At 39.1% G+C, this 26366-nt stretch overlaps 2 long non-coding RNA genes across 5 annotated transcripts in view; both read right to left on the bottom strand.

Moving 5' to 3' along the window:
• Positions 1-24706, bottom strand: part of LOC134293414 (uncharacterized) — a 478005-nt gene extending 453299 nt beyond the window's left edge. For 2 of the 4 annotated variants that reach the window (XR_010000385.1, XR_010000386.1), the window contains exons 1-2: positions 24442-24702; positions 16672-16767 (exon numbers count right to left, since the gene is read on the bottom strand). This is a non-coding gene — a long non-coding RNA (uncharacterized LOC134293414). Of the gene's footprint in view, positions 1-16671; positions 16768-24441 lie in introns of all 4 variants that reach the window. The other 2 variants (XR_010000388.1, XR_010000387.1) reach the window with 2 other exon arrangements.
• Positions 1153-16635, bottom strand: LOC134293415 (uncharacterized). Its single transcript, XR_010000389.1, has 3 exons — positions 13433-16635; positions 10850-10930; positions 1153-5338 (listed from the first exon to the last, which is right to left on the bottom strand). It is a non-coding gene; the product is annotated as an uncharacterized LOC134293415 (long non-coding RNA).
• Positions 24707-26366: the final 1660 nt, after the last annotated feature.

The raw sequence follows: 26366 nt of genomic DNA, 5'->3' as shown, positions 1-26366 counted from the left end.
ATGAATCATTTGGGCCACATAGTTGTGCCTCTGTTTGTAGTCTGTCTGTACAATTTTCTTACAGCAGCTGAGGAGATGATCGATGGGTTCATCGGTTTCCTTGCACAGTCTGCATTTTGGGTCATTAGCTGATTTTTCGATCTTGGCCTGAATTGCCTTTGTCCTGATGGCTTGCTCCTGGGCTGCAAGGATCAGGCCTTCTGTCTCCTTCTTCAGGGTCCCATTCATGAGCCATAGCCAGGTCTTCTCATTGTTGTTGGTGTTGTTGTTGTTGTTGTTGTAACTTTATCACATTCAATGCTCAGATCAATCTCAACTTGACTTTCTAGAATGTTCTAGGAAATAGTAATGTCACTTTTTGGTTTTAAACTTTTCTGAGGCTAATAATAAGAGCTTTTTTGACCCTCTCTTTTATTATTCCTAGGACTTTTTTTTTAACCACCACTAAATTAAAAGCAGGATTGAGACAGCTAGTTCTGACCAGAGGGAGGCTAGAGCTGTGATCCCTACAGAGCAAAGCAGAGGTTTTTGATACCTGCTGTGCTTAGCTGGTCCCTTGAAGCCCCATCACTATTGCTTTAGGAAGGGTTACGTGCTCATATGGATGTTATTTTAAAAAAAGAAGTGTTAGAGACACAACTCATGCAACATCAAAAGCAACAGAGGGAAAACATCTATAGTTGCCATAGAAAATAGACAGCATATAATGAAGAACACTGCAATTGGATTAATTGGGACCTGATTGGACTGGGCTAGAATAAGATGGACTTCTTTGTTGCATGCCTCTTGGACCCATTGCTGTTTCCTTCTTCCCCTTCCCACACCTCTAGTGCTATGTAGAAATCCCATACATGACTTTTTACATTACAATAGTCTAATGACTCTTCCACCATGCTTCCCTATCTTAGCGAAGCAACAGGATGACATAAAACTCTATTTTCATCTGGCATTGCTTCCTTTTAGGAGCTGAAATGTTCGCTTCTGCCCATTGTTGTGCAAGTGTTGTACAACACAGGATTATTGTTTACCATGCAAAAAGGCAAAATAAAAACAAAAACATTACAAAGGAAAGATTTCCACAGCTAAACAAAAAATTGATATCTTGAATTTTGTTAGTCCCAACTAAGATAAACCCATTAAACAAGTACATCAATGTGTAGATAAATCCTTTTAGTTCATTTGGTCTATGCTAAATTCTAGCAGTAGACTACTAGATATAGGCACCATCTGCACTGCCATATAATCCAATATAGCCAGTGCAGTTAAACTGCATTATATGAGTCTACACCAGTGGTTTTCATCTTGGGGTCCCCAGGTGTTTTTGGCCTACAACTCCCAGAAAACCCAACCAGTTTACCAGCTGGGTTGTTGTATGTCTTTTGGGCTGTGTGGCCATGTTCCAGAAGTATTCTCTCCTGACGTTTTGCCTACATCTATGGCAGGCATACTCAGAGGATGCCTGCCATAGATGTGGGCGAAACGTCAGGAGAGAATACTTCTGGAACATGGCCACACAGCCCAAAAGACATACAACAACCCTGTGTTCCCGGCCATTATAGCCTTCGACAACACAAGTTTACCAGCTGTTAGGATTTCTGGGAGTTGAAAGCCAAAATATCTGGGGACTCACAGATTGAGAACCACTGGTCTATGCTAACTATTTATTTATTTATTTACAGTATTTATATTCCGCCCTTCTCACCCCAAAGGGGATTCAGGGCAGATCACATTATGTACATATAGGGAAAACATTCAATGCCCATAAACACATCGAACTGAGACAGAGACAGACAGACAGACAGACAGACGCAGAGGCAATTTAACCTTCTCCTGAGGGGATGTTCGATTCTGGCCACAGGGGGGAGCAGCTGCTTCATCATCCACTCTGATGGCACTTCCTCACTTCCTCATTCCAATGTTGTAAATTAGTTAAACTTGCCTCCCCACTTTTATAAGTGGTACCTTATTTCCTACTTGATAGATGCAATTATCTTTCGGGTTGCTAGGTCAGCAACGAGCAGGGGCTATATTTTATTTTTAATTGATGGGTGCTCACCCCGCCACGGGCTGGCCTCGAACTCATGACCTCATGGTCAGAGTGATTTATTGCAGCAGCTGTTTACCAGTATAGTATAATATAGTTTCAATCTGCATTATATGGCAGTCTAGATAGGACCTTAATAATTTTTGTTCTCTATTTTATCCCCCCCCCCCAATGTCCTAAATGCTTTTGTATGTCTTAAGTTGTCCCTTTCCTCCATTCCCCAATGTATGATTGAAGGCCCTTTTCAGAAAAAACAAGGATGAGAACATTTGTGGATATGCTTTACAATCCAGTCAAGAAAAGTAACTTGTGTGTCCACAGCCTTTCAAACCTTTGTGTAGCTAAGAAATTAAAGAAGATCAGTTATATAGGAGAACAGGTCAATAACTCTATTTCCAGTCCATGCCAATTTTGTATGAGTTCATTCTTGAACCCATTCCACCTTGCTCCTATATGAATCTGTGGGTTGTTTTCATTCCAGCTGAAAATTAATGTTTAGATGCATAGGGACTGATTGATTGGGTTTAATGCATTTCTTAGCTACCTCTCAGAGCTGCAGTCTTCCCACAAACACTTGGGGGAGAAGCATACAATTCAATATCAATATCATAAGCTCAAAAATTCATAAATCAAGTTTGCTGTGTGTGTGTGTGTGTGTGTGTGTGTGTGTGTGTGTGTGTGTATATAAAGATAGAACTACTCAAAAGAAGTCAAATTCAAAACTTAAACATACGCGGAACCATTTATATTAGAAAGTATATATAACTTTAATTTAGAAGCCAAACAAAACCAATCAGTTTTAACAGCCTTTAAAAACAACAACATATGGAATCAGCTGTATATCTCCTGGAAAGAGATTCTGTAGGGGATTCCATGTAAATAAGTAATTTTGAACACTTTTTCCGCAAAACATTCACAGACATTTTTCATTTTAAAATATGCATTTCGAAATGTACTTTATTCCAAAATACACATTTCAAAACATGTGGCTTGGTGCTTTTTTCCAATAAATGTTTCATAAAATCTAGGTAAATGAAAAACCTGAAGCACAATTACATTTTGATCGTATATTGGTCTGGGAAGCATGGAGAGGTAGCTTCATAACAAAATTCTGAGAGTTCAAACTCCTTCTAGTTTAATTATACTGCAAGATGCTTTGACTCCCCTAAGAAGGGGAAAACATGAAGAATCCCAAAGCTTGCTTTGCTTTGATTTGTTGTTTTGTCTGTTTTCAACATTGAATGTTTGCCATTTTGTTATTTTTTGTTAGACACCACAACACATAGATTTGGCAAAGCAGCAGCAGCAGCAATAATAATAATAATAGTAGTAGTAGTAATAATAATAATAATAATAATAATAATAATAATAATAATAATAATAATAGGTGGTTCCGATGGTGATCGGCACATTGGGTACCGTGTAAAAAGATCTCAGCCAGCATTTGGAAACAATAGACATTGAAAAAATTACGATCTGCCAACTACAAAAAGCCACCCTACTGGGATCTGCACGCATCATCTGAAAATACATCACACAATCCTAAACGCTTGGGGAGTGTTCGACTTGTGATTTTTTGATATGAAATCCAGCATATCTATCTTGTTTGCTGTGTCATACTATATTGTTGTGTCAATAATAATAATTACTACTACTACTACTACTACTCTGGGACTTCTGAATCCAGACTGACATAGTTTTTGAGCATGATACTCCTTACCTTACAATCATATTAAAAATGAAGTATGGATTGTAGATGTTGCAATCCCAGGTGACAGCAGGATTGAAGAGAAGCATCTGGAAAAGCTGACATGATACGAGGATCTAAAGATCGAACTAAAAAGACTGGCACAAGCCAATAAAGGTGGTCCCAGTGGTGATCGGCACACCTTGGCCAGCACTTGAAAACAATCGGTGCTAACAAAATTACCATCTATCAGCTGCAAAAGGCCACCCTACTCGGATCTGTACTCATTATTTGCCGATACATCACATTGGGAAGTGTCCGATGTGTGATGCAATACAAAAGCCAGCATAGTGATCTTATTTGCTGTGTACTCATCTTGTTGTGTATCAAATTATTATCATTATTGTTATGTATTATTATTATTATTATTATTATTATTATTATTATTATTATCGCTGCTGCTTTTCCAAATCTATGTATTTCTTTTATATCCCAACTTTCCGCCTAAGGATCAAAACAGTGTGCAGTGTGCAAAACAGTGTGCAGTGTGCAAAACAGTGTGCTATGTTGCTTGTGCATAAACTCTTTAAGGTATGTTATGCCATAAATATCCAACCAGTTAGTTTTATTACTGAATTGGGATATACACATGAGATTGCCAGATCTTAATCTGATAGTCTAATTTAGGGATGCCCAGTCTGTTTCAGCACTGGGTTTTCTAGATACAAAATAATGAAATGTAATGATCCATTGGGATTTTATTGGAGCCTCTGAGGGTCCCAGGGGATGATGTCATTCATAGAGATGTCATATATGGGTCATTATATGTATTATTTACTTGTGCACCCAAAGAGTTGTGGGATGAAGTCAAGACCCTTCTTTCTGACTATCCTCCCCAACTAACTCTAATACAAACCACTTCCACATTGCTGTGAGGTATTTGCTACTTGAAGCAGCTGCCTCCCTCTGATTCTAATTTATTAGTATTCTGACTACAAAGCAGGTCAGGAAGAAGAAGTGTTAGCAAGTGGCTTCCATATCTCTAGGGCAGCGATGTGCTCCAGGTTTTAGCCCACTTTCTAAGGGAGCTATCCAATGTGATGAATGTTATTTGAGGGGCTGGGTTTGGCTCTCTGGATATCCCCTTTCAAGTCTACAGTGTTGCTGAATATCCTTTTGGTACCAATTCTGCCTTGAATATCACATAGTAGATGAGAGAAATGTCAAAAAAGTTTGACAGGAAGCCACATGAGGAAAGCTACGCCTGCTTTATTTTCTGATTTAGCAGTGAATTCAGAAGATAATAATGACATCTCTAGTAACAGCACCAGCTGAAAGTCCCTCTTATATAGTTAACATTGCTGAGGACAATGCTGACGTTCCTCTGCTCAATACTTAAGAGAGGCCAAATGGATAGCTTTTGAGGTTTCGCACTTGAGTTCATTCAATTGAACAATGCCCTTCAACTTGCCGTTTGTTGTTGCTGATGCCTTTCCTGTCGTTGTGGCACAAAGGCCTCAATACACCCACATCTTGCTTTCCCTGCAGGCCCTCTTCTCTCCTGTACAAGTCTGTCTCCATCACACAGGAGGTATAATTCTTTTTGGCTGCACAAATAGAGGGACACAAGAACCATCCATCAAGCATATGTGACCAGCATAGGGAGTAGGTCTCCATCCTGGAGAGATCGTGTGGAGTTTCTTAAAATACAATTCACCTGGCTCTAGTTATTGTTTTTACAAAGGAAAAAAGTCTCCTGGCTAAAGTGACCAGAAGGTTTGGAGGCAGTGGCTTCTAAAAGGTCATCTATGTGGTCATTATATCCAGACTCATCCTGAGTTCACTCCTGGCTAACACCACAATATTTCTCCACTTACTGTAAGTATTGGAGGGTAAACAGAATTACTCCGTTATGAAATATTGGGGGCTGCTCCAATATTTGCGAGTTTTTTTCGTGTCAAGAGCGACTTGAGAAACTGCAAGTCACTTCTGGTGTGAGAGAATTTGCCATCTGCGAGGACATTGCCCAGGGGACGCCTGGATGTTCTCTTGATGTTTTTACCATCCTTGTGGGAGGCTTCTCTCATGTCCCCACATGGAGCTGGAACTGATAGAGGGAGCTCATCCACACTCTCCCCGGGTGGGATTTGAACCTGGCAGCCTTCAGGTCAGCAACCCAACCTTCAAGTTACAAGGCTTTAACCCACTACGCCACTGGAGGATCCAGCTTTGCGGTAGTGGAGTAATATAGACTGCAGGATCTGCTCTGATTCAGACCAACCAATTTCCCACACATGGTACTGCCACCATACCCTTCTCCTGCATTCATAGAATCATAAATCATAGAGCTGCAAGACACCTCATGGGCCATCCATCCCAACCCCCTGCCAAGAAGCAGGAAATTGCATTCAAAGCACCCCCAACAGATGGTCATTCAGCCTCTGCTCAAAAGCCTCCAAAGAAGAAGCCTCCACCACAGTCTGGGGCAGAGAGAGAGTTTCATTGTTGAACAGCTCTCACAGTTAAGTTCTTCCTAATGTTCAGGTGGAATCTCCTTCATTGACCAGACAACAAATTTCCGCTAAAACATGCCAATAAAGCCTTCAATGCTTGTCAGGCTTGAAGGTGCTTTATGTGGTCTCAAACTGGTTCAAGGTTTTCCCCATAATCATCTGCACAGCTAAACAATTTTCTTCAACACCAGTTTAAATTGCATTAAATTTTCAGTGTTGTTTGGACCAAAGACGCAATGTGAATGTGAATCCATCATATGTAAGAGATCTAAGTATAGACAGTTTTCGGTGCCTCCCACTCTGCAACACTAGAAAGAGGATTCTTCTTAGGATGAGCCATGCTCTCATTTCATACCCCATCCCTTCAAAGCTACTCCCTGGAAACACCTTAGGCGAGCAGCAGATAGTTAGCTTTGAATCAAGAGTGTTGGCAAACTATTGAAAGTAGTGTCAGTGTAACGAAGGACCCCTCCATACAGTTGAATAAAATCCCACATTTTCTGCTTTGAACTGGAACATATGTTAGTGTAGACTCAGATAACCCAGTTCATAGCAGATATTGTGGGATTTTCTGCCTTGATATTCTGGGTTATATGGGTGTGTGGAAGGGCCCTGAGTTGTCATTGAGTTGGCACCAAAATATATTTTCTAAAACATTGGGGAGGAGCCAAATGGATATTTCTGTCCATAATTGTGAATCATACACATTTATTTCTCAATCCTACACATGACACCTCGGCCTCAAGCTCTTTGTTGGATTCTGCTTAATTTTATTTTACTCTAGGATCATGCAGTTTACACTGGCATGAAAATTACTGGAACCTCTTCTTGAACCACTTCATGAGTACGGCTTGCTGCACAGAGCCATTTGTCATGCTCGAACACTTCAAGTAGATACTTATATGGCTGGCTGCATATGCCAATCACACCTTTGAGAGGCAATTGTGGTGATTGTTCCAGCTCCACAAAAGACAGAGGCTCCTTTCAGATGGCATATGAATGCTCTGGGGAGTTGGGAGCAACATCAAGCATGCCCAAACACCATGCATTCACAATATGGTCTGCAAATTGCTCAGCTGCCATATTTATTCATGTATGTTAAAATATTTATCTATGCCTTCTCAGGTAGGTTAAAATGGTTTAATTATACAGTAAACATCAAAAACGTTTACACAATAGAGGAGGAAAATGCATACTATTGTTTGTCCTGAAATACAGCAGCTGTTTTTGACTCTTCTCACATTTATATGTTTCTCCAAAAGCCATTTTGGTGACAGGGAGATGAGGAAGATGCTACCATATATATGTGAACCTGCATAGTTGGCTAGTTAAGAGGAAAGAGATTTATATCCTAGATCCTGGGCCAATCATGATATGAACTAGGATATGAATCAGGAAGGATAATTACTTACTTCCACACTTTTTTTCATCATGATATTTGAGGTGGCTCACAAGTAGTTCCCAAGTGATCTCCCATGCATTCACATAATTTCAGGAGCCACCCGCTTAGATTCTGCTCTCCCTGTAACATGTTCTTTAAAAGTATCCATCCCTTTGTAGTTTAGTCTTATTTATTCTTGCATAACTATTTGCTAAATAAGCCATTTCCAATTAAAAATATTTAAGGGGCTGTGATCTTAATCTTTTGAAACAATCTAGCTACTCCTATCTTAAGTTTTCCCCTTTGTGGATCTTACAAAGATATATGTATATGTGTGTCTTGGAGAACAGGGAGGACAGTGTGTTCTTCCACTCACTTTGCTGTCCTCATCAGATTTAATAATTAGCTAAGGACAACAGCAAGACTAGGAATACAAAGGCCCTTCCCTTAGGTTTCAGCTTCTATTGTGCTATCCATAACCTGAGCCAGCAGTGTTTCCAGAAATAGCCCATTGTGTTTCATCAGATTGCCATTTCATTAGTATCAATGGGCTTCTGTTATCATAATAAATTGGGAGTGCAGTGTCCGCATGTCATATTCTTTCAAATGACTTGATTAAATAAACATTTAATATCATTTTATCCTTTTCTGATTAATTTCCATTTATGCCAATCCTCTGCCAATGCAAAGGGGAGGGGGAGATACATATTCTGTTTATAGTTCTTAAGCATGAGTTGCTTCAGCCAAAGTATGGAAACTATTGCAGTCATCTGATAATAATGCAGGCACCATTTAAAAATTAATTTTAGGAGAATGCATTTATTTCATAGGCTCCTGATGCTCCAAATGTAACAGCCTTGCTAATGTTATGTTGATATCAAAAGAATGTGAGAGAAAATTAACTCACATCATGACAGAGATACAAAAGACTGTCAAGCTTCATACACAGATATGATCAAGAGAAAGAGAAACAACTGCTAAAGGTAAAAGACAGGCCCCTACATTGGCAGTCTTCAGAAAGAACTTGAAGACCTGGCTGTTCCAATGTGCCTTCCCAGATTAATAGGAAATCTCCAATACCAAGTCCCATAAGCACTTTATTAGAATTAAGATCGCATATCGCACTCTGCACTTGCCCTATAAGCCTTATATTTCACCTGTCACATCAGCACTTTTAATCTTGTACCCATTACTCTGGCCCGGCCCAGTTTTATTGTGTTTTAGCGTATTGTTTACTGCTTGTTGTTTATACTGTTTTAATTGTTTTAATTTGCCTTTTGTTTTGTATTGTTATATTGTGTGTTGAGGCCTTGGCGTTTGTAAGCCGCATCGAGTCCTTCGGGAGATGCTAGCGGGGTACAAATAAAGTTTAATAATAATAATAATAATAATAATAATAATAATAAAATGGACTGCAGGATCTTGGGCCCCATCTACACTGCCATATAATCTGAATCCAGATTATCTGTTTTGAACTGGATTATATTTATTTCTTCCGTTTCTTTCATTTCTTTCATGTCTTTCATTTCTTTGGGAGCACGAAACAGGAAAACCCCTCCCGCTACGTAAATCAGCTTGACACAAAAGCAAGCAGGAGCGGGTCTCGGCTCCTGTCGTGCTTTTCAGCATCACAGCATAAGAGGCACTCGGCTGCAGGCCTGGCAGGCATGAACAATCCTGCATGCCACACACAAAATCTCCTTAGAAAAAGTGTGTGCGTGGCTTGCAGGAGTGCCAGCGCCTGCAGCCAGCCAAGCACCTCTGACTCTCGAGTAGAAACAGCAGGCAAGAAGAAGTCTCTTTAAAGTGCATGCCGGGAAGGGGAGCCTGAGTGGGATCCCCCCCCCCCAAATAATAGAGAATGAATCTTTTGGCACCCGAAAGCAAAAACAGATACTTGCCCTCTAGATTTTGGGAGGCTTTCAAAAAATGGATCGGGGACCCCACCGAAAGCCGGCACACAAAATGGGTCAGGGTTTACCCCAAATACACAAGTCTATTATATGGCACTGTAGATCCACCCTGAGTGAACCCAGGCATTAAAAACTTAGGCTGTGCCTTCCCAAGAATACTTATCTATCAAAACCACACATTCATCAAGTAAGCCTTTTCACAAAGCCTCCTACTTTCTGGAGAAACTACTTATTGTAGAGAAAACAGTACTTTTGTGTAAAAAGTCTAAGTGTTTCTATACATAGAGCAATCCCTCTTCAACAATTTGGGATGTTTGAATACAGGGAAAATGCAGCAAAACAATGTTTGCTTTCTCAGGCATTGGGGAGAAAACAGCTGTAATTGTTTTCCCTCTCGAGGACAGAATACTCAAAACGTACATCCCTTGTGAGCGGTATGATACTTCTTCTGCATTGAAGGAGACATTCCTAAATTTGCTTCTATTGTGGTGGTAGGTTTTGGTTTGCCTTCAATTTTTGACAAACAGTGATCATAAGGCAACTTTATTCAGAAGAGGTTTGCAATTTCCTTTCTTTTGTACAAAGAGAGCCCAAAAGCATCCACTGCATCTCCATAACTGAGCAGAAATGTGAACCATAGTGTTGTCCAGTACGACACTCAAACTGCTATACTATGAAGAAATTATTCCTCCTTAGCCATCTTTTTTGTTGATATCTGTGTTTTCTTTTCTTTTTAAATGATGATAGTAGCCACTTAACATCACTTCTATTTTAAACATTCTTCTTCATCTTCCTCTCTCTTTCCCTCCCTTCCCTCTATCATAGAATAAGTTGTTAGGCAGTATCACATGAGTGTTGTTATGGAGAATTTCTGAGTCTTTAACAGAGATTTCTTTAAGGCTGTGTAATTAACAGAGAAAGAGGCCTAAGCTTCAACTAGAGATGTTTTTCAGATGATGAGAGTGGAAAGGCTGTTTAACATATCAGAGGAATTTGCTGCTTTTTATATAGAATCTTTGAAAAGGAATGCATTTATTAATAGAGAGTTCAGAAAGATCTAGCCTTCAAAAAAACAGGGGATGATTTTATTTCCTGAAAGGAAAAAATCACAGGGCATTTTTTTCCAAGGGAAAAAAACCTTCAAAAGTTGGGGAGGCGGGGAAGAATAATCTAATTTAATGAGGGTGAAAAGTTTATGAAAATAATAGAGAGCGCCCTAAAAAGAAAGGAGTTCCCAAGGTGTAAAGCACCCCAGTAATGGAGTAAGACTGCATACCTAATCCATGGGAAATATATAGAAACGGTAGTTACCGGAATAGATGCCTTATTAGGATCTGCTAATCCTCCTTAGGGATTCTTAATTACACGCTGCAGTTCAAAGCTGGTGCATATCTACAAAGACAAAATGAATGAAAAAGAAAGCTGCAAATATAAAAGATAATTTGTTTTGCCTTTGGAGTTTGTTAGTATCCCAGGAGGAAACATGTAGGATTCATTTTCAGCCATCAAGCTGTAATTCATCACTATCTCATTTATGCAAGAGTAATTCCAGTGGGTTCAGTAGCACAACCCAGGACCGGATTTGCCATTAAACGCATTGGCATATGCCTAGAAATAAAATTGGACCATGACTATATTTATTGTGTGTGTATATGTGTATATATGTATGTATACACACACATCACATCACAGACTCTCTCTTTCAATCTATATATAGTATAATATAGTGTAGTGTCCAGACCAAGGTAGAGTGTCTGCTTTGGTCATAGGTAGACCAGAATACTTTACCTAACTCTGGGCATTACAGTTCAAGAGGAATATTATCAACAATCTGAAACCTGTCCAGGGAATAACAACCAAGATGATGAAAAGTCTGGAAACCCAAGACTTATGAGATATGAGTTAGCATTCGGAAGAAGCAAAGACTAATATTATTTAATAGCCATCTTTAAGTATCTGAAGAGATGTCATGTAGAAGGTGCAACCAGCTTTTTTTCTCCTGCTCCAGAGACTAAGGCCCCTTCTACGCTGCCCTATATCCCAGGATCTGATCCCAGATTGTCTGCTTTGAATTGGATTATATGAGTCTACATTGCCAGTTAATCTGGGATAAGCAGATAATCTGGGATCAGATCTTGAGATATAGGGCAGTGTCGATCCAGCCTAAATGACAAACCAACGGATTCAATGACAAGAAATTAGATTCCACCTAAACATTAAGGAGAACCTATTTACTCTAAGAAAGTGTTTGATGATGAAATGATTACCTTGGCGACTCTCCTTTTTTGGAGGTCTTTATAAAAAAAAATTGGATGGGCATCTTTCAGGAGTGCTTGAACTGTGTGTTTCTGCATGACAGGGGCTAAGACTAGATGGCCCTTGCAGGCCCTTGTAACTCTACAATTCCAGGAGTATATATTGTTTGGAAATTAGATGGTTAGTTAAGAACACCAATAAGATTTATTTTAAATTCCATTGTTACCTTACAGGTTAAACCAGTGGTTTTCAACCTGGAGTCCCCAGATGTTTTTGGCCTACAACTCCCAGAAATCCCAGCCAGTTTACCAGGTGTTAGGATTTCTGGGAGTTGAAGGCCAAAAACCTCAGGGGACCCCAGGTTGAGAACCACTGGGTTAAACAGATAAGACTACAAAGGTAGTTTTGTCCTTGAATTGTGCAAAGTAGATCAATTCAATCAATTGTTGCATATGGGAAAATCTCATTCATGCAGTAGGTCTGTTCTGGTCAGGACTAACAGTAGGACATTCAGAATAAGAAAAAACACAAAATTCTTCAGAGCAAAGAATTTGAAATGGCCCATCTGTTTTGTTAGATAGGAGCTACCACACAGGCATATATGACTGCGGATAAGTTAAGTGTCCATAGCCTTAGGGCCTTGGAGATTTTTTGAACTTGTCCGTGAGTATGGGAGAAGTATCAAAAGTGCCCTGTTTTACCATAGGGATAACTAATTTAACTTCATTTTCATTTCCTGAAATTTGAATGTCTAAGAGAAATTATTTTATTGAGGCCTGCACTATTTTAGATAAATGGGGAAAGAGGGGACAAAACTGTAAAATGAGGATGAAAAAGCATTCAAAAATGTTGGAAAATGTCAAGAACATGGGGTTTTTTTAGAGATAAGAACTCTTGTTGAGAAGAATCCTGTACAGACAGTAACCTTCACAATTCAGTATTTATTATGCAAATAAAAGAAATTATTTGCAGAGAAAAATAGCATTTGTTGTGTATGAACAGCATTTTCTGCTCTTGAAATAATGATGTAGCTGGGGAAATGTCACCGTTGGGAAAATATTGCAGAAAAACCAAAATCATAATAATTTATTCCTAAACCACATTTAAAGTGGTTTCAAACCATGTATTATAGATCTGGGTGCTGTTGGAAACCAATGCTAGTCAGCCAATAGAGAAGAATGAAGTTGCAGTTCAACAATATGTGGAGGACGAAACGACTTATACTTTTGGTGTAGATATTAGGCTGGATCTACACTGCCCTATATTCGAGGATCTGATCCCAGATTATCTGGCAGTGTAGATTCATATAATCTAGTTCAAAGCAGATAATCTGGGATCGGATCCTGGGATATAGGTCAGTGTAGAAGGGGCCTTAGTCATGCTTACAGTAAAACAGGATATTTAACTTTTTGCTCCTGACATCTTCATGCAGGTAGTTTGCTGAGTCAGGAATGTTTCCAAGCATACTGAAATGCATCCTGCAAACATGAATGCTAGATAAACAGCCTCTCATTCCCCAAAACCACAGACCCAAAGGCTCTAACCTCCATCTTCATACTGTGACCTTATTTACATTCTATTATTATACATAAATTCATATGAATAAAATAAAATAAAGTATTACAGCAGGGTTGGCACCTACAGTGATCTAGAGGCCAATTTTCTGCTCCTGGGATCCTCTGGGAGCATGGATTGAAGTCGCTAGAAGTCCATTCTAATTATTGGAAAAAAGTGGAGAATAAAGGGAAGGATACATAATGCATGGCATAATATTTCAATCTACAAGATGGGGTGTTGTGTGGTTTCCAGACTGTATGGCATTGACCAGTATTTTCTCCTGACATTTTGAATGCATCTGTGGCTGGCATCTTCAGGGAATGTGATGGTAGTAATGCAAGTGGAGTATATCTACTAGGGCCAGTGAACACCAACCAGACAAAGGATGTCTCCAGGCAGCAAACAATTCAAAAGGAACAAAAGCCAGGCTACTTCTATGCAGATGCCCTCACCAACTGACTATGCTATCCTCATGGTTACTCACATATCAATGGGTGGCTCTCACTCAACACACACACACACATCCAAGCTTATTAATTGCACACTTTACACCTGTTTAATGGTTCTTTTCACCCACCTTGGACATTCCACAGGTATATACACACTGGCCTTACTACCACCAGATCTTCAGCCACAGATGCAGGAGAAAATGCTGCTAGAACACAGCCATAAAGCCTGGATGCCACACAACAAGCCAGTGATTTGACAATACAATCTCCAAGATCTTTAAAAAAGTTGAACCCAATTTGAAATTGCTATATCTTCGCAATCATGAACCTATGACTGAAACCCTTACCCCTTACCACTAAATGTCCTTCCCAGCACACAAGCAATCCCTGAACTCCTTCATTTGAAAGAACTGGTGGACGTAAACAAGTGGACAGAGATAGCCCTTGATAAGATTATGGCACTATCATGTCAACTTTATCAGGTGTAAAATAATCTCTTATTGTCATTGGAAATTGAGTTAAATGTCTTATGTAAATGTTCTGAAAACATTGCTTATCACCTCTTATACTTTACAAACATCACATAGGATTTCAGGACATGGCTCTTTACTAGCACCTACTGCTAATATGTAAATGTAAATGCTAGGTATTCCTGAGATCTTAATAGAAATGCAAACCTTGCAGATGAGAGTGATCAATATTATAATTCTTCTCCTTGTTTTTGTGAGACATCCTGTTGCACAGTTTGCTACAGTTTTTCAATGACTATCTCATAGAGTCTCAACCAATTCAACATACTTTGCAGCCACAAATGCAAAGTTTCGGGAGTATAGCAACTACTTTAAAAGTAAGTACTGCACAATTAAACAGGAAATAACACTTCTAAACCAGGAACAGAATTATTTTCAAATTTTGTTACATAGTGTTTTATTAACCATGACTAACCCATGTCCCACTAACTTCAATGGATGACAAAATCTCGATAGTGTGCTATTTCAGATATGATAGGTTTTAAAAAGAAATGGCAAGGAGCAAGATTGTTGTTCAGGCAAAGGTTCTTTAGAAATTTGTGTATTTGCTATTTCTTCCTGGTGTGATCTTTCCTTGCTATCATGCTGAGAAGAAACTAATTATCACAGGACTTAATTATCTACCAAAATTTACACTTTCCAAATGTACTGATAGATTTGTCAAGTCAAGAAAATGTTCAAATGACGATGACATATGCATATATAGAAAACGCCTTTTAGAATTGGTTATTTTGAGTGAAAAAATATGTCTAGTAATGTACATAATGCCCACATGCATGATCTCATTTTCAGAGGCCAAGCTGGAAAACACATTTTGCACTAATTTGTATATGGGAAAAACAGTAGCAGTAGCCGTGACCTCTCTGCATCAAAAGTTTTTCAGCACATTAGAAGGTCTTTGGCTTTGGCTTGATACATTACAAGGAGGGAAGGGCTAGGAAGGAAAATACAGCTATAAGCCCCACATATATTGCCATATACTGCAGTTTGACACTGCATTATATAGTCTGTGTAGAATCATCTATATATATAAAAGAGTGATGGAATCAGGGCACCAAACAAAACAACAAAACTACAGGCCCCCCCAACCTCGAAATCTGACAACACGACCCATCATCCACGGCTCTAGGTTGATACAACAAAAAAAGAAAGAAAAATAAAGTTCTAATTAGAGGGAGAGGAATAATTGTTTTTATCCAATTGCTGCCAGTTAGAAGGCTAAGCTCTGCCCACTTGGTCTCCTAGCAACCTACTCAGCCCAGGGGACAGGCAGATTTAGGCCTCACTTAGGCCTCTTCCACAGATTATCTAATTTGCACTGGATTATATGGCAGTGTAGACTGAAGGCCCTTCCACACAGCTATATAACCCATTTAGAATCTTATATTATCTGCTTTGAACTGGATTATCTTGACTCCACACTGCCATATAATCCACTTCAGTGTGCATTTTATACAGCTATGAAGAAGGGGCCTCATATAATCCAGTTCTAAGCAGATAATATAAGATTATCAATATACAGTACAGTCTCACCATACTTCGCCACAGCAATGCGTGGCCGGGCACCGCTAGTATAATATAGTTCAGTACAGTTAAACTGTGTTATGTGAGCCTACACTGACCATATAATGCAGTTTCAAACCTCATTATATAGCAGTGCAGATGGGAGCGTAGCTGGGCTGAAACTTTTTATTCCAGGGCACAATAATTAAATAGTGTCTCTCGCCTCATGCCCAAATCAAAGGCCATAATACCAGCCAAATTATTTTAGTTCACAAGAAAGAAATCCCACAAGTATATCTCAGTATCCCTGATAGTAAAGAAAAGAATCCAATAGTAATTATTTGGTTTTGGGGTTTTTTAATGGGTAGGTAGAACTCAAAATCCCTTGCCACTACCTTGCCCAACAGCAGGGTCACCTTTAGACATGGAAATTCACTGTTGTTTCCCCATGGACAATAGAAAATAGGCAGTACAGTATTCACTGTGGTATGTACATCTAACCTGAAACCTAGCACAAAAATTATGTGCTCCCAATTCCCCTCCAATTTTTTTTCAGTGAAGAGGAAGAGAGAGAATGCATGGCCCCTCTCACTCTGTTAAAACAGCCAGTTTTGAACAATTAAAGTATAGCCCTCAGATGCTTTCCATCCAATTGTCTCAGTTGTGGAGGTAACATGGACCCCAGGGCTGCCAACCTATTTATAGTGTTTGAATCACCTTTTTTAAAATAAAAGGAATGAATCGAAGGTAGAAAGGATCTTCTTTCAGCTAGAGAGACAGTAGCATGTCCCTGTGCAGAACAATGAGAATTTTAAATCAGAGTGAAATATATTTTTACCTTCATCAGAATTCTGGGAGCCATTTGCAGCTGTTCAACTTGCAGGCTAGCTCTTTGACATGAATTCTTGCTTTGAAAATTGCTATCCTGGAGCCCCTGAATGGAAAAGTGACAGAAAAAAGGACACTGAAAAGAAAGCGGAGGTAGAATGGAAAATTCTAGTCAAGAGAACTTTCAGAGGGCCTCATGTGACTTCTCTGATTGCGATCCTCAGGGGGCAAATAGTACTGTAGACTCTTATTCGTAGGGCCTGTGTGAAAAATATAGAAGTCAATCAGAAGGAAACCAGGGATTCAAAAAAAGTTATAAAGCAACCAGAGAAGATCCTGAAGTGTAAAAGATATGGAACTGAATACAAAAATCAGAATCGTCCATACCATAAGGGTTCCCATTTGTATGTATGGTTGAGCATGCTGGACACTGAAGAAAACAGAGTTGTATGTCTTTTGGGCTGTGTGGCCATGTTCCAGAAGTATTCTCTCCTGACGTTTCGCCCACATCTATGGCAGGCATCCTCAGAGGTTGTGAGGTATGGATGCCTGCCATAGATGTGGGCGAAACGTCAGGAGAGAATACTTCTGGAACATGGCCACACAGCCCGAAAGACATACAACAACCCTGTGATCCTGGCCATGAAAGCCTTCGACAACACACTGAAGAAAACCATTGGAAAAATAATCAATTACCCAAGGCATGGTACGAGATGATTATAGATGCCAAGGATCATTCCAATATGAAGGAATGAATGGGCATGAGAACAAACCAAGACTGAACTTTTTCTAGAAGTCAGTATGGAAGATATTCCAGTGTCCTGTAAATGTTGGTGGCTTCTAATCAAGGCCATAGCCAGAAAAAAAAATCAGGGGTGGTGGTGGTGTTGAAACTTTTTTTAGTCAATCATGAAGAGTAGTTCCATAATGCAAAATAATTTAGAAATTAGGCTTATTTATTTTATTTTATTTTGTTGTCGAAGGCTTTCATGGCCGGGATCACAGGGTTGTTGTATGTCTTTCGTGCAGCCTCTGAGGGTGCCTGCCATAGATGTGGGTGAAACGTCAGGAGAGAATACTTCTGGAATTGCATACAACAACCCTTTTTTATTTTATTTACATCATTTCTACCCCGCCTTTCTCACCCAAGGGGACTCAAGGTGGCTTACAATAAATAGGCAAAAATTCAATGCCCAAAAACGATACACTAAAACAACAATTCATATAAAAACAAATAACATTACAGAGTAAAAAAACACATTATACAAAATTTAAAACATATATAAGTTAAAATTCATTTGTCCAAAATCCTCATACGTAAATCTTAGTCATAGAATCATAGAATAGCAGAGTTGGAAGAGACCTCATGGGCCATCCAGTCCAACCCCCTGCCAAGAAGCAGGAAATCGCATTCAAAGCACCCCCAACAGATGGCCATCCAGCCTCTGTCCAGTCCAGACCATGTGAAATCGATGTTCTCATTCATTAAATGCTTGCATGCACAACCATGTCTTTAAGACTTTTCTGAAGTCCAGGAGAGTTGGAATCTGCCGAATGTTGCTGGGGAGGGTGTTCCACAGCCGAGGAGCCACCACTGAGAAGGCCCTGTCCCTTGTTCCCACCAGCCGCGCCTGCGAGGCTGGTGGGGCTGAGAGCAGGGCCTCCCCAATGGACACTCAAAACAGATAAACGTCAGTGGACACTCATGGGGATTTAGTTAACCAGTTAAAATTAATGAGTAAACCAGGTTTTTTTTAATTAAAAAAAACTTGAAAATTTTGAGGGCGGGGGGTTGAACCCCTACACAAACACACACACACACACGTGGCTACAGCCCTGCTTCTAACTGCCATTGGCCTCATCCAGCATTAGTAGTGGTTAGAGATGTTGGGAGATAAAGTTCCACAACATCCAGAAGACCACAGCCTTGTGTTTTCTGTTGTAATGTGTGGAGATAGATCATTCATTTTCCAGAAAGTATTAAAAGCAACAATGTGCTTCTAAGTTCCATTTTAACATGATTATGTAAAGATAAAGGTTTCCTCTGACGTTAAGTCCAGTCATGTCTGACTCTGGGGGTTGGTGCTCATCTCCATTTCTAAGCCGAAGAGCCGGTGTTGTCCATAGACACCTCCAAGGCCATGTGGCCGGTATGACTGCATGGACTGCCGTTACCTTCCCACCGGAGCGGTACCTATTGATCTACTCACAATGGCATGTTTTTGAACTGCTAGGTTGGCAGGAGCTGGAACTAACAGCGGCCACTCACGCCGCTCCTGGGGTTTGAACCTGGGACCTTTTGGTCTCCAGCTCAGTGCTTTAATGCACTTTGCCACCGGGGTTCCTTGGTTATGAGACCCTAGCAATTCTCAACTATACTTGTTCAAATTGATTTCTTATCAACTTTCTCCATCCCTTCCTCTTTCCATTTAGATTCAGTGCTTGTTGGGATAAAGACCTGTAATGTTCACGTATGGTACTTGGCACAAGTGGATGATCTATGCTAAGTGTGATCATCACCATCACTGCCATCATCAACTTAAGCCTCCATACATAGCCCGGCATTATTAAACAATAAACCAATTCAAGAGAAAAACGAACACAGTGAATTCCAAGGAGGATTTCTTGGCTAAGGGAGATAAATCCTGAGAATAAAAGCTATATGGGGAGAAGATAGTAAACAGTAAAATAAATATGAAAAAAGACAAATTTGGGCTATAGAAAGGGAGGGAGGGAGGGAGAGAGATGGAGAGAAAGAAGCAAGCAGTAAAAATATAGCACATCTCCTGAAGGAAAAAAGGAAAATTGTGCAAAATAAGATAAACACCAAATGGGGAATAAATCAAAAGAATGATACACCCTCCCTCCACAAAAAGAGAGCAGAGAATAAAACTTCCGAGCTCAAGCTTAGACATGTGGAAGAAGACAAATCTATTGTGATGAGCAAGTGCAGATACAATGGTAAAGATAAAAGCAGAGCCTGAGGAGATATAGAAGCAGAACAGAATTGACCAGTCCAGCTTTCTGTGAAGATACAGAATGTGGCATTTATTTATCTCAGTGCTCTTTTATTTATTTCCATCTCTGTCAGGAATCTTCAGGTTTCCAAGGATGTGATGGAGACCTGTAGCTGCCATGAAAGAAACCCTCACATTCTTGTGTTATGATATTAATGCTTCCACTTTTGTTTTTTGTTTAATTGAGAATTTTCCTTCCGCTTTACAATGGAAAAAATTGATAAATACATAGAAGAAAATTGGGGGGATGAGGTTAGAGGATGCGATGCCAACACATATTTTTGTTGGCATCACGATTCACCAAAATAATGGTCTCACCTTTCATCCAAGAGCTCAGAGTCTAAGTTCTCTCCCCAATGGTTGCTTTGCAATACAGTGTATACAATAAGCTGAAAACATTAACTAACAGAAAGAGCATGTCAAAAGTTTCATATAGCTCACTGGTAATTAGAATTTTGACTTGCTTGGACAAGGTCCAATACTTTGGCTTCTATATCACCAAGAAAAAAAAAGTGGTTCATGTGTAAAGATTATTACATAACTAACTAAAAATGCACATACACACAAACAAATATTTTGAGGAAATGTGTTGGAGAAGTCTCCTCAACCAGCCCTCATATCTCATATGAAAGTAGTCAGCAAAAACATTTGCACTCTCCTTTTAACAACATATCTGAGGCCCTTTCCACACAGCTGAATAACATCCCACAATATTTGCTTTGAACTGCAAAGCAGATAATGTGGGATGTTATACAGCTGTGTGGAAGGGCCCCCAGATAATCCAGTTCAAAGCAGATATGTTGGTTATTCTGCCTTGATATTCTGGGTTTTATGGCTTGTGAAAAGGCTCTGGAGGGGTTGGATGGGATTCATCTTCTTCTTGCCATGCTATCTTCAGATCAATGGTGCATGGTGATAATTGTGGTAGGTTCTAATTCTTCGCTTATTTCTTTTTCTTCAAGCAAAGATAAATGGCTATGAAATATTTTCTGATGATTCCTGGGTTTAATTCCAGGTTGTGGAAAAATCTCACATAGCTTAACATTGAGAAATTGTTTCTCGCTGAGGAGGAAGAAAATGTAAAGATACTGTATATACTCGAGTATAAGCCTAGCTTTTCAACCCTTTTTTTAAGACTGAAAAAAGCCCTCTTCGGCTTATACTCAGGTGAGGGTCCGGGTTGGCTTATATTTGGGTCAGCTTATCCTCGAGAATATATGGTACATTTATTATTTTTCTCTATTATTATTGGTATTATTACATTTATTATTTTACTCTATTATTGTTGCTACTATTACATTTATTTTACTCTATTTTTATTATTATTAATAATACATTTATTATTTCACTCTGATCTTATTATTATATTTATTATTTTGGCGCAGGCTGGAGAGCAAGCCAGCTGCAACCAGCTGCAATGAATCACTCTGACCAGGAGGTCATGAGTTCGAGGCCCGCTTGGAGCCTATGTTTGTCTTGTCTTTGTTCTATGTTAAAAGGCATTGAATGTTTGCCTATATGTGTAATGTGATCCGCCCTGAGTCCCCTTCGGGGTGAGAAGGGCGGAATATAAATGCTGTAAATAAATAAATAAAATAAATATTTATTATTTTACTCTATTTATTACTACATGTATTATTTTCCTGTATTATTATTATTATTATTATTATTATTATTATTATTATTATTATTATTATTACATGTATTATTTTACTCTATTATTTTTAAAAGGATACATAAGCACATTTACATTGAAGAAGATGAGAATAATGATTTGATCAGAGTTGGACAATCTTATCTTAAATTAGAGCTTTATGTAAATATTCAAAAACATTTAACCTACTGATGCTTCAATTAATGTAATTTTATTGGTATCTGTTTTTATTTCTGAAATTTACCACTCTCGGCTTATACTCAAGTCAATGTTTTCCCAGTTTTTTTGTGGTAAAATTAGGTGTTTCGGCTTATATCCGGGTCGGCTTATACTCAAGTATATATGGTACTTATTTTGAAGCTAGATTGAGGGCATCATTGCCTGCTCCTTGGGAACTTCAGCTGCTCAATTGCTTGACCTCTTTTTCATTTTCACTTTTTCCTCAAAGGCATGTTGGTCATGATAAACACGTGTATGAAGTGTTTCGGTTACATGGTAGCTTAGAAGCATTTTCATATTACCTGTTATCTATACATTTTGAAGGGTGTATGTGGTGTGTTTTAGGGTTAGCGATAATATATTTTTGTAAACCTCAGCATATGGCCTGTGTACACAGCAAAGCAGGTGTGTGAAGAGAGGAGGAAAAAAGGGGTCTATAACCAATCTACCTGCCCTGACATTATAGATGGTGTGGAACTTAGCTACCTGGGGGAACAGAAGTGTCCAATCTGGCATCATCATTCACTCAAGAGGCAGGGGATGTGTGAGTGATGGCTTGCCTCTCACCCCAATTGACAGGAGATAAATCCAGTGCCTCCAGATTTTTATGGCACGTGTGATTTATGCAGCTCTTCTCTTTGTTGGGGATGGTATGTGCACACCCAGCCCTGCTTCTGTATCTTTTGCTCAACATCTGCTCGGCGATTAGGCTCATTCTCCATAATAGCTACCCTCAGGGATCCTGAAAGTTTTATTTGGGGTGGCAGAAGGGTAAAGTCCAGCAGGCAGGCCATTATAAATTTTACCTACCAGAAGATGTGTTCACCCCCCTCCCACCAATAAAACAACACAATGTAAGCATGTAATACGTTATATAAAAATTATGATGACAATACCACCTAATAAAGCAGTTAATAATGAATGTAATGACAAAATAATAAAGCAAGTGATGTAAAACTGATCAAAGCAATCACTGTATCAAGCGAAAAGAACAACACATTCAATTAAGGTAAAGGTATCTATAAAGATGGGGATCCCCTGGTGGCACAGCATGTTAAAGCACTGAGCTGCTGAACTTGCAGACCGAAAGATCGCAGGTTCGAATCCGGGGAGCGGAGTGAGCGCCCTCTATTAGCTCCAGCTTCTGCCAACCTAGCAATTCGAAAACATGCAAATATGAGTAGATCAATAGGTACTGCTCCGATGGGAAGGTAACGGCGCTCCATGCAATCATGCCGGCCACATGACCTAGGAGGTGTCTACAGACAACGCTGGCTCTTCGGCTTAGAAATGGAAATGAGCACCAACTTCCAGAGTCGGACACGACTAGACTTAACGTCAGGGAAAACTTTTACCTATCTATAAAGATGCCTTCCACTCCATTCAGTTACTCTAAAGGGCAAAAGGTATACAATTATACAGCCTGTACAGGCATGCAGATAACATGTTTTCAAAATATGATGCAAACATCTGCAATCTTTATCCATAAAATGTGGATTCACAGATTCAGCCATCAAAAATGTTCCCAAAAGCAATATTTGCATTTATACAAGATACACCATTTTACTATGCTATTAAATATAGTGGTGCTTGGGCATCGACAGCATTGGTTCTCAACCTGTGGGCCCCCAGAAATCCCAGCCAGTTTACCAGCTGTTAGGATTTCTGGGAGTTGAAAGCCAAAACAGACCCACAGGTTGAGAACCACTGATCTACAGAGTTTTGTGTTCATGGGGAGTCTTAAAACCAAACTCCAGCACATACCAAGGATCCACTGTAATCTAACAATCTTAAAATGCAGAAAATCACTTTATGCAGGACGTGGAGTTAGAGGCAAGTAGTTTGTTGATACCAAGCTAATGTAGTTTAGTGGCTTGAGCATCGGACTAGATTTCTAGAGAATTAGCATTTGAAACCCTCTTCAACCATGAAAACGATTGTAAGGCAAGGCAAGGGCAAACCATCCTAAATAGAGCTTGCCAAGAATAAAACTACTGAGATGAATAAAATGTATTAGTTACCACTTATGTAATGTCAATCTATTTCAATGGGTCAATTCTATTTGGAATTGTGATTGGATTTAGCGTGGTAGGTATACTTGAAACATATTCAAGGCTGATTCTTATCTACACTCTTGATGCTTTGATCCTGGAACTCTGGATAGAGGAAGAAATCATCTATATTTTAAGATGTTTAGAATGAATCATAAGATTCTTAGCTACAGCTTGGGCTTCGTGTTGCACAAGATATGAAGCAAGAAACAGGAAATGGAATATATGGGTAAAAAAACAACAAGATCTCAGTGTAATTGTAATGAAATAAGTAGCTTTTATAATCAATAGACCATGTCACACAAATACTAGCAAAGAAATAAACATACACCCCTTGACCTATATTCAGTGAACAAGGAATGAACAGAATAATCATGAACAAATCAAATGTACAAACTCTGTATATGAAGTCCAATACCACACCAAAACATTAACTTTTATATTTGTTTTTAAGAGTTTCCTGTACAAACAAGAAAGCACCCTGAGATGTCTTAAATAAGGATCTGTCTCTCGCTCTTGTTGGCTATACAACTCACTTCTAAAATATCTCACATCATCTAACAACAATGGTTTTCAAGGTGCAATGCCACTGTGCTAAAGCTTAGCATTTTATTTGCAGTTCGGTTAATCTATCTGCCATATGTATCATGTACAAATTATCAGATCTATCATGTGCAAGATAAACAAATTATTATTATTATCTCAAATCTGAACTTGAGAAAATTGCAAATTCTGATTAAAGCCATATTAAAACATTTTTCACCTATCACTATACAAATTCATATACAAAAAATCCAAAAGAGAGATTTAATATTGTATTATAGAATATATCTGTTTACCTTTTCCTTATTAGTCAGCCTGCAGGGAAACATTTTACTGCATTTAAATCTGCAGTCAAACATCTAAGTATTCAAAGAAAAAGGGCAGGCAGTTACCAAGGGAACCCAAATGCAGTAAATATATTTTAAAAATCTTGGTATGAATGGGGTTGTTGTATGTTTTCCGGGCTGTATGGCCATGTTCCAGAAGTATTCTCTCCTGATGTTTCAGCCACATCTATGGCAGGCATCCTCAGAGGTTGTGAGGTATGGAGAAACTAAGCAAGGAAGATTTATATCACATCCTGGCCTGGGGGAATCCTTTGTTCAGAGTCGTTAGCTGCCCCTGATTGATTCCTGTCTGGAATTCTTCTGTTTTCAGAGTGCTGCTCCTTATTTACTGTTATGATTTTTGAGGTTTTTTTTTAATACTGGTAGCCAGATTTTGTTCATTTTCATGGTTTCCTCCTTTCTGTTGAAGTTGTCCACATGCTTGTGGATTTCAATGGCTTCTCTGTGTAGTCTGACATGATAGTTGTTGGAGTGGTCCAGCATTTCTGTGTTCTCAAATAATATACTGTGTCCAGGTTGGTTCATCAAGTGCTCTGCTATGGCTGATTTCTCTGGTTGAGTAAGTCTGCAGTGCCTTTCATGTTCTTTGACTCGTGTTTGGGCAATGCTGTGTTTGGTGGTCCCTATGTAGACTTGTCCACAGTTGCATGGTATACGGTAGATGTCAGGAGAGAATACTTCTGGAACACGGCCATACAGCCCGGAAAACATACAACAACCTTGTGATCCCGGCCATGAAAGCCTTCGACAACACATTGGTATGAACGCTTTTCATTATCTACTGCCCTACTATGCTAGAAATGTGGGGAGGTTAGTTTTCTTATGGGAGCGTGGCCTCATTCCCCCACCTTTAGCCATTGAGATTAAGGATGATGAGAGTTGAAGATCAAAAATATAATATCTAGAAGGCTACATGTTTCTTTCTGTATCTATATAGCTATAGATGGATAGATGGCAAGAAAATAGGCCCCATACCAATTCAGCAGGAATAGCTGGCAGGTGTTTGCAATACCACATAGTTCATGTAATAAACATCACAGCTTCCTTTACGTAACCTCATCCCGTATTTGCTGCTTTCCCAAGTATCCTTTTAAATCTACTTTCTGATTTATGTATTTGTAGGCCCTGGTTGGGAGCTGATATTATGACACATCCAAGCTTCAAAACAAACCTCTCTCTTGATACCAGGTTATTTTATTGGGTGCATCAAGCCTGAAAGCAAGCTCATCCATCTTAAGAAATGTATTTTCCCATTTGCTGTATAAATACATATACGTTTGCTCTCATCGCGCCACTCGGTCCAGCAGACAGATGAACAGGGACAACAACGCAGAGCGGCTGTTTCCATTCGTATAATAGAAGTGACACTGGGGATCTTTGTGGCAGGAATGGCTTAGCTTTATGTAGGTTTCTTTGGCAAAACAGACAAACAGGACATGATGCTTAACATTATTCACAGGCAAATTTATTTAATGGAGGAAGTGAACCACCCATAGATCTTAAGATATTGGGTGGGATATAACAATTTTAAATAAATGCAAATATTAATTATTATTAATATCATTACCATCATCATTAGTATTACACTAGAGTCTCACTTATACAACATAAACGGGCCGGCAGAATGTTGGATAAGCGAATATGTTGGATAATAAGGAGGGATTAAGGAAAAGTCTATTAAACATCAAATTAGGTTATGATTTTACAAATTAAGCACCAAAACATCATGTTATACAACAAATTTGACAGAAAAAGTAGTTCAATGCACAGTAATGCTATGTAGTAATTACTGTATTTACGAATTTAGCACCAAAATATCATGATGTATTGAAAACATTGACTACAAAAATGCATTGGATAATCCAGAACGTTGG

This window comes from Anolis carolinensis, unplaced genomic scaffold, assembly GCF_035594765.1.
Source record: "Anolis carolinensis isolate JA03-04 unplaced genomic scaffold, rAnoCar3.1.pri scaffold_8, whole genome shotgun sequence".
In the NCBI taxonomy this organism is placed as follows: domain Eukaryota; kingdom Metazoa; phylum Chordata; class Lepidosauria; order Squamata; family Dactyloidae; genus Anolis; species Anolis carolinensis.
Note: the sequence above shows the minus strand (reverse complement) of the source record. Positions and strands in the feature narration are given on the sequence as shown.